This window comes from Pygocentrus nattereri, chromosome 5 (assembly GCF_015220715.1).
Source record: "Pygocentrus nattereri isolate fPygNat1 chromosome 5, fPygNat1.pri, whole genome shotgun sequence".
Classification (NCBI taxonomy): domain Eukaryota; kingdom Metazoa; phylum Chordata; class Actinopteri; order Characiformes; family Serrasalmidae; genus Pygocentrus; species Pygocentrus nattereri.
Window position 1 is genome coordinate 25,266,166 of NC_051215.1, and position 9,662 is coordinate 25,275,827.

Consider the following 9,662-nt stretch of genomic DNA (forward strand, 5'->3'; position numbering starts at 1 on the left):
TCATCCCGAAAGTTTTACTTTTGATGCATCAGTCCACATAACACTATTCCAAAAGGATTGGAGGGTCATCAAGTTGTTGTTAGGCAAACGTGAGACAAACCTATGTTCCCGTTGTTTTAGCAGTGGTTTTCACTTCGCAAATTTCGCATAGATACCATTTGTGCCTGGTCTGTTGCTACTGGTGGAAACAGAAAGACTTGCAGTCTTGGATGTTTGTCTGGGTCTTTAGTGACTTTCTGGAAAGATTTTGGCTGTGCTCTTGGTAGACAAGCCATTTCTGAAAAGATTCATAACTGTTTTGAGTTTTCTTTGTTTGGAGATAATATCTCTCGCTGTGATTCGAGTCCCAGAGCCTCAGAAATCACTTTCTATCTATTTCCAGACTGCTATACTTTATAATTTTCTCTCATCTTGTTCATTTCTTTCTCATTTTTTTTATTTCACATTGCGAGAAAGCTTTATTCCCGTAGTAAATGAGACAATCATTGTGTATTAAATTGTGTTTGAAGATCGGCAACAATGACAAATATGCAAAAACAGATGAAATCAGGAGGGGGCAAATACTTTTTCACAGCAGCGTAGATGGAATATTGATTTAGCTCTGTGTTTTGGTTGCAGTAGCCACAAGTACAGAAATGGGCTACAGAAGACGTTGCGTTTTCTTAGATCTCCCTTCAGCTCTTTGGTTTCTTCTTTTGAAGTCGGGGCTTGTTTGCTCAGACGGCGTTAATGTTTATGAGAGGCATTTCTCTCAGCTACTAGCTGCAGATATAGATGTGCTGGTTGGTAATTCCTCACCCAGGCTTGTTCTTCCAGCCTGAAGTTCAAGAGTGACTGCATGATCAAAGATGCATCAGTCTAGCCCAAGCTGCCATGATGCAACTGAAAAATATATGTCTCGTGGTACTAGGTGAGCGCATCTCACCATTCTTGCATAGAACAGTCAAAATGTTGAGTTTTCTTATTAAATAACACCCTGTCTGTTTATTCCTTATTCTACATCACTATGCTATTTGCACATCTACAGTGCCATAGTTTCTTGTATTCCAGCTTTAACAAAATGTCTCAAATTGGTACGAAGAGAGATGCAAAAACTTAATTCTGCTCCTTTCATACACACTACCATTCAAAAGGTTGCAATCATGTGTCATAATAATAATTGCTGCTATATCTTTACTATTATACAACAGTTAGTTCAACCCACGCAAGCTGATTGGTTGAGAGGCATTCTAACCATGCTGTTATTTCACCATAACATCACAGGTTTTTCACAAACACTGTATCACTCCTATGAGATGCCGTTGCTAAGCAACAACTTTGGCAGCTGTAGGAGATGCTCAAACCATTTGAACTTCTTTCTTTGCCACAAACAGAAAACCGACATTTTTAGGATCACATTTGACCGACAGCCGATTTGTTCAGACTCTGAATATGAGACTACAATAAATTCCCAGACTGTCAGGTGGTTTGTGTGGAGTTGGAGAATGAACTGCCAGCTGTGCAGTGAGTGGGGAGAGCACATTACTCTGATGTAGCTACTGGTTCAATCATAATGACATTTTCACATGATGTAAAGGCAAGACGCCAGGTTCAAATAATGTAGAAAAATAAAAATCGACAAAAAAGGAAATACATGTGTCTTCAGACAGCTTCATACAATGTACCTGCTACAAACTGAACAGTTCTGAATACAGCACTTCCAAACTTGTGAATGGTACTTTAATCTGTATGAAGGCCTAATACATTTGATTGGTAGAACTAGAAAGCTATTAGACCCAGCAGGTCTATTTGTACTGGAATTTTTGCTAATAGAGACAGTTTACTGTGGGCTACAACAAATAGGCCTGATTATTTGCACATACTTTAAAGTAATGAGGTTCATGTTACGGAAATGTTTACAGTCGACTCAGTTTGCTTTGATTTATCCCTGAGTTATGTAGTCAAAAAGGCTAGAGGCATTATAGCATAGCTATAGCTACCATCCTTACTCACTGATGGTCACCTCTCATGATGCTGCACAGCATATTGGGACGGAAGACAGGAATAATAACAGTCATAAATAATAAGCTAGTTTGAATTTCTGGTCAATGATTGCCTACAATGAATGAAAAACTAGCACCATAAATTGGCATAGAACTCAAATGGTCACATCAGATATGAAACAAGTAAGAATGATTATGTTTTTGTTTCTTTTTTGTTGTTGTTGTTGTCAAAACACTGTTCATTTCCATTTTTTGTTCTAGTCAAAACAGTTCAGAGGTGTGACAGACATCCAATATTAAGAGGCTCATATAATAGAAAACTAAATTTTCCTCCCTTTTTTAAGTCAGAGTTTGGTGTAATGTGTAAACAATGTTAATGTTTCAAAATGTACCATTTCATGTATCCTTACAGTCCATGTATGGAAACTAAGTTGCAAAAACAGCCTGAACTCACTGCATATTCATATATATCCACCCACACAGACGTTATAAGTCGTGTTTCAACTTGGGCTGCTTTTTGAATGAGGCACAATACAGGGCAGCCAATCAGAACAGGGCTCATTTGCATGTAACAGTCTTAAAGGCACAATACTTAAAGCAGCCTGTTTAATTGCAAGAGATAAAGAGAGGTTGGAAAATGGTCATGGAAAAAAATGAATGATTGTTTTGGTACATAAAATGAGTGAAGCTCAGGAGGAAGTAGGGAATATACCTATACTAAAAAGTAGGATATGGGCCCTTTAAACTTAAATGCTGGAAAGCTAGTACCCCAGAGTCCTCTCAAAAACAGCCAACACATCAGTAAAATTTTCCATCACATACATGATATTGTATCGTTGCTGTCCAATGAAAAACATGTATCTCCATTTTTCACAATTTTTACTTTTCTGCATGATTTGAGCTCAGCAGCTGTCCTTTACATTGTGTGAAAATTTCATGATGATTGGACCAAGAGAAATGCTCCAAAATTGCTTAGAATAAAAACTTTTTCCATTAACTTGCAATGAAAGTAAAGAATGTTTTTGCCTCCTCTCCTGTAAAGTTACTATTTTGAAGATACTTGCTTTTCCTTTGACAGCGACAATATATTTCATCATATATATCATATATATTTTCAGCTCAAGCCGTCTGTCTTGACTTTGAAACAAGAACCGAAGGAGCTGATTAAACACCTCTCATCCTGCCCCCCATCCCCCCCACCCCCCAAAGCCGCAAGCTAAATTAAAAACTGTTTGCTAAGACTTTGTGGTTAATCCTACAAAATTTAGGGATTGTGCACTAAGACTGCAGTATTATTAGGCCTGCAGGAAGCAGCCTAATAATGTCATGTAATGCAGATATATTAAGACTTACGTTATTTATCATATGAATATTATTTTCTGCAACACTGCAAGGTTCTACCATTTTTCATCTTTATTTTGACTGATGTGTTGGCACCGTGCAGCTGTGAAGGTTTGGTCAGGTTAAACTGAGGGTACACTCAGGGGTGGAAAGACTAGTTGTACTTAATTACTGAAGTATCTTGGAATTTTGTATTTTACTGTAGTGATACTGAAACTCAATATTTGTACTTAACATTTCCAACAGAAAAAAATACTTTTCACTCCTTATATTCAATGTGCTTCTTACAAATTATAAGTCCAAAAGGTCTTAGGTTAGAGGTTAGAGCAGGGGTCAGCAACCCAAAAGAAGAGTCATTTTGTCCTTTCAACAAAAATCAAACCACCTTGAGAACCACAACATTTTATGTCCATTTTACCATCTTGGCTGTCTCAGTATGTCCTACTAGCAAAAGCTAAGAATAAAATTGTAAACAAAAATGCGGACGTACTTTGCTCTACTATAAGCTTTAGCTCAGCTATAGCTGCATTTCTCACATCTCCAGCAGGAAACTTTTCCTCAAAAGTAGAATAGCTTCTTGTAAAATGTTTCTGAATGTTATTTTATGAGGCTGAAGTCGCTTTTCAGTCGCCAGCTTTACTTTCCCATTCCACCTTAAATGGTGCCTGAGGTGCCGGAATGTAACTGCTACACCATTTAAGGTGGAACAGGAAAATTCAAACTAGAAGTTGGCGAATGAGAAACTGACTTCAACCCTGCGACATTTCAGTGTTTGACAGTTTCTCATTGCAGGAAAGCAGCTGAAGTGATTATAAATACAAATAAGTCAATTTGTCTCTAAATGATCAACGCTTGTCTTAAATCTTTGTCTTTGCCTTTTTGTTAACTACTTGCTAGTCGAGATTTTTGTTGTTGCCATGGTGACCAGCAGTCTGCGCACCAATCTTCAGGGTTAAAAGGTGAATTAACAGTTGTAGGCTTTTACTCCTCCATTTAAGACCATTCATGTTTAAAATGTTTTAGGACAATCAGCAGAACTTTATTTTACTGCTAAGGAGGATCATTTTATTTTACCTAACAATCTGATTCTGCTGTGGAGCTGCAACAGGGCAGTAAAAAGCTGCATGCTGCTTCGGAGCTTCATGTTGCCGACACCTGGGTTAAAGATTACACTTTTTTAAACAGGCGATCAGTAATCTTTACCAACCCTGCCTAATATCCAAAACCTATTCAAATTTATAGGTCAACTCCACTGGCATAAAGCTATGTAATACTTTCTCTATATTGCCACTGTTTTCTCTTTGATGGAAAGGTCTGAATGTAGCAAAACGTCTAGAAGAATGATTCGATGAGTCATGGCTGTAACGGATGAGAAAACGAACATTCATTTGATTAAACAAAGCATGCCATGTGAAGTCTGATCACTCATTATCCTTTTTGTACTTCAGATGTTTTGGCAGCGAGCCCCGCTGTCTATCTCGACAGCCTAAAAGTTTCAAACAGCTTTTCTGTACAAGTCTCAGATGTATTCAAGTGGCATAGCTAGAGGTTACTTCTGGGAAAGAACTGCCAATTAGTTGTGTCAGTATAAATAAATGGCCTAGCACAATGAATATCAAATTAAAAATGCAAATGAACACACAGTGTCTAATGCATATTAATCGAATGTTGCAACAATGGACAGAGGATTTTAACCGTTCTTTGTAGGAAATCATAATCGAGAAAGCTTTTTTTATGCTTGCCATCTGCAGGTATACAGCTACTCCGCACATACAGTGCCTGAGGAGCGCAACCAATGTGGCCATCGTATGATATCCGATTCGTGTTTTGAATCAGAATCAATTTGAGAACGGAGATCATAACTGACTCAAAGCCCTGGGCAGAGCTCCTCACAAGTTGTCTTTCACCCCCAGGCATGTTCCCAACATCAGTATTGTGCATGTACCATAAACTCCAGATTGTCACGCTGACTGATTGGTGTGCGTCGGCTCGCACTCACTGTTTGGTATTCTAATTTCACCTCACCTCCTGTTCCATAATTGTGTGGATGTTTACCTGCTGTGGTATTGTCACCCAAGGTGCCTGCCGTGATAAAATGAGATCGCATCCTCCTCGAAATCCATAAATAGTGTAGCACTAGAGGCTGAGATCAGAGGGCAGGCTGCGGTGAACATTATTATTTCTCCAAGCCCTACAGCTGTCGTGCTTAGCATGGCTGGCTACAGCGATTAAAGGAGCACTCTATATTTCTCTCTTTAGCTCAAAGTGCTAAAGAATAGGTTAATGCTTTAGCAGTTGTTTTTTTTATGTTAGCTCAGTGTAGCACTGCAGGTGGCTTTTCAAGAGGAGGGAAAATAATATTTCAGATGTGCTCAGAAACCGGTGGTTTTCATTAAATCTAATCCCTACATGTGCCTTGTAAATGAATCAGCAGTTTTATTATAGTAATGTGCTGCTCTTTCACACTCACCTTTATTAAGTTGTCTTGAAAATTTTCATTTATTTTCAAAAGTCATTTATTTGTCTTCATCTTCTTTTTCAATGGTCAGAAATTTGAAATGCTACTCAAAATTTTTTGGGTCCCTGAAAATAAACTTATATTGATTGAGTGATTTTGTGATTCAGTGAAAGCTCATTGTTTAGTTGCTTCACACACAAATCGGTGAGCTTCTGTATTTGGTATTCTTAACTAACTAGAGGTGCAGCAGTGGTCTGGGTGGTGCTGTAGCAAACTGGTTCACCCATTAGATGCCTTACTGGCCTAGGAACTGTAACTACACTCGAAATGCCTCTGAAAAACAGCAAGTGAGTTAGCAGCCAGTCAGCACTGGAGTATCCAGCCAACATAGGACACGACTTGAGTCATTCTGTTTATTTAAAACATAGTGCTTATAGCTCTAGTTATTATTATAACACGTGCAATATACACTCTGTAGCCGAATGGACACTCCTCTTATCTCATACAAGTATGATAGAAACACATTAGTAATCAATTTGCATTCCATTGCAATGGCCTAGCAACACCATAGCAACCACCTGGGATAGCACATCAATGGCCTAGCAGCACCTTAGCAACCACCTGGGACACCATTGCAATGGCCTAGCAACACCTTAGTGTCCACCTGGGATAGCACAGCAATGGCCTAGCAACATCATAGCAACCACCTGGGATAGCCCAGCAATGGCCTAGCAAAACCTTTGCAACCACCTTGTAAATCATAGCAACAGCCTAACATCACCTTAGCAACCATCTGGGATACCATAGCAATGGCCTAACAACACATTAGCAACCACCTGGGAGAGCACAGCAATTGCCTAGCAACACCTTAGTGACCATCTGGGATACCATTGCAATGGCCTAGCAACACCTTAGCAACCACTTGGGATAGCACAGCAATGACCTAGAAACACCATAGCAAACACCTGGGATAGCTCAGCAATGACCTAGCTACACCTTTGCAACCACCTTGAATATCATAGCAATGGCCTAGCAACACATTAGCAACCACCTGGGAGAGCACAGCAATGGCCTAGCAACACCTTAGTGACCATCTGGCATACCATTGAAAGGGCATAGCAACACCTTAGCACCTGGGATTCCATTGCAATGGCCTAGCAACATGTTAGTGACCACCTGGGATAGCACAGCAATGGCCTAGCAACACCTTAACAAGCACCTGGGATGCCATAGAAAAAGCCTAGCAACCCCTTAGCAATCATTTATCAACCATCAAGCAATGCCCTAACAACAAGCTCTAATACCATAGCAATCACATAGCAAGCCGATTAATGGTGTTTTCGGAAACTATAACAATGTTTACAAACCTCACTAAACTCTAAAATGATGTAGTCTATGATATGCCCTTTAATTAGTACTATGACAGTGAATGGCCAAATTTACTGAAAGTTCAGTTTGAGAATGCAAATGAAATGCAAAGTATAAAATGATCTAAAAGTTAGACTAAAGCTGCTCACCTTCTTAACAGAGTGAATGTCCTCAAGCATTTGCAAAAGGCTGTAGCATGCCAGCTTTCTCAGCCAGGAGAACCTTCCTCTCAGAGGGCAGGGACAGCCTTTTAACACTCAAGCAATTCCAGCCCCTCCCAGCTAATGAAACACTAGAACTCGCTGGCATTCTGTGGCATTCTCTATCCATTACAGATGCATGAACTGAGCCTTAAATAACACTGCTCATTAATATTTTGAAAGATTCACAAGTCTCATTTTCAGTACGTTCATCTGATGTGCCATCCCATATGATATACTCTAATTCTTTATGAAATGGATAGATACTGAATATAAAATATGGTCATGCAGAAAGGTCATTCTGATGTCTAACTACAAACCCAATTTTAAAAAAGTTGTAACAATAAATAAAAACAGAAAGTTGTGATTTGTAAACCTACTTTGACCTATATTTTAACAGAAGCAGTACAAAGACAGGGTGTTTAATGCTTTACCTCATCAACTTTGTTTTGGAAACATATGTTTGTTCTGAAATTGATGCCTGTAACACATTCCAAAAAAGTTGAGACTGGGAAAATTTATGACTAGGAACTTTATGAAATGTTGAAAATAACAATTTAAAAGAGCTTGACTGCATCACCTGTTTAAGAGTAAAGATGGGTTGAGGCCTGCTTCTTTGCCAAAAATGCTCAGGAAAAAATACAGCAGTTAAAAAACAACATCCCTTAACCAGCGAATACAAGGATTTTAGGTATTTCACTCTCTGCAGTGCATAATATTATCAAAAGATTCAGGAAATCAGAGGAATCCCTGTGCGTGAAGGACAAGGCTAAAAACTACAAATTTCTAATGACTATCGGCCCTTCAGATGGCACCACATTAATAACGAGCATGCAGTGTGATAGGTATCACCATATGGGCTCAGGAATACTTAGACAAGTCATTGTCATTAAACACTGTTCATTGCAGCGTTCACAAACTGCACAGTGGAAGCCATTTGTCAACAGCGTCTACAAACGCTACCGACTTCTCTGGGCTTGAGTTCATCTAAAAAGGATTGATGCACAGTGGAAATGTGTGCTGTGGTCTGATGAGTCAATCTTTCAGATTAGTTTTGAAAATAATGGATGTTGTTTTCTCCAGAACAAAAAAGAAAAGGACCATCCAGATCGTTACCAGCATAAGTTCAAAGGTCCATGAGGGTATGAGGGGTAGTAGTGGGCAACCTGCACATCTGTGAAAGCACCTTTAAGGCTGAGCACATTTTGGAGCAACACATGCTGCCTTCTGGATGACATCTTTTTCAGAGATGTACATGCTTCTTTCCACATGACAACACCAAGCCACATTCTGCATGTGTTACAACAGCATGGCTGCGTGATGAAAGAGTGCAGGAGCTAGACTGACCTGACTGCAGTACAGAACTGCCTCCTATTGAAAATGTGTATTAAAATATGTATTTTAAGCTTAAAATATGTCAATGAAGGCACACACCCACACCCACACCCACACCCACACACACACATACATAAAGAAAAATGCTTTTAAAACGGGTTCATTTTCCAGTCCCAACTTAAAGACATCTAATTTGGATATGAGAATTATCTGTTCTAATCAGTTTAATATCTGATACGTCCTCTATATGGTGACTTTATATTAAATAGATTTTTAGAGCAGGGAGATGGAACAGGGGCTTGCTCTGTCTGCTCCATGCATCGACCTGGTATTGCAGTACCTCTGGGAACGGTGCACCTCCTGCAGTCGTGGGATGAAGGTTATGGAATCAGCCTTGCAACCGGAAGGTCACCGCTTTCGCTCCCCTGAGCCAACAGTACATGGTTGAGGTGCCCCTGAGCAAGACTCCTAACCTAACCCTCAACTGCTGGTTTTTATATTACAATGATAATATTGTGACATCAGCCAAGAAGATGACATGGGAAACACTGGACTTTAAAGGCAAATTATCTTCAGTGCTAATCAAGTGGCTGAGACAGCATGCAGGTCACTTCTAGCCATGCATCTCCACTTCATGGTAGACACCAACCCACATAAATTACCCTACAACCCGACACAGAACAACACATCCAACATGTAAACACATCAAGCTTACAACAACAACTTACCTACCACAACTGCAGCATTCCTTAAGAGACTCTTTGCATGGCTTTGCATGGCCACACCTCACGCACTCCTACAGTGATGTGGCCAGTGGCAGGATGCCACAATATATTGTGCTGTTGATATTCAGTAATCAGTGTGCTCTACAAATTTGTTGTCCATGAGATGATGCCCACTGAACAACTAACATGAAACAGCTTACACACACACACATACACACACACACACACACACACACACACAAACACAAACACA

At 39.6% G+C, this 9,662-nt stretch overlaps 1 pseudogene; it reads left to right on the forward strand.

Annotated features, from left to right (window-relative positions):
- Positions 1 to 8,868: 8,868 nt before the first annotated feature.
- On the forward strand, positions 8,869 to 9,046 carry LOC119263536 (annotated as a pseudogene).
- Positions 9,047 to 9,662: the final 616 nt, after the last annotated feature.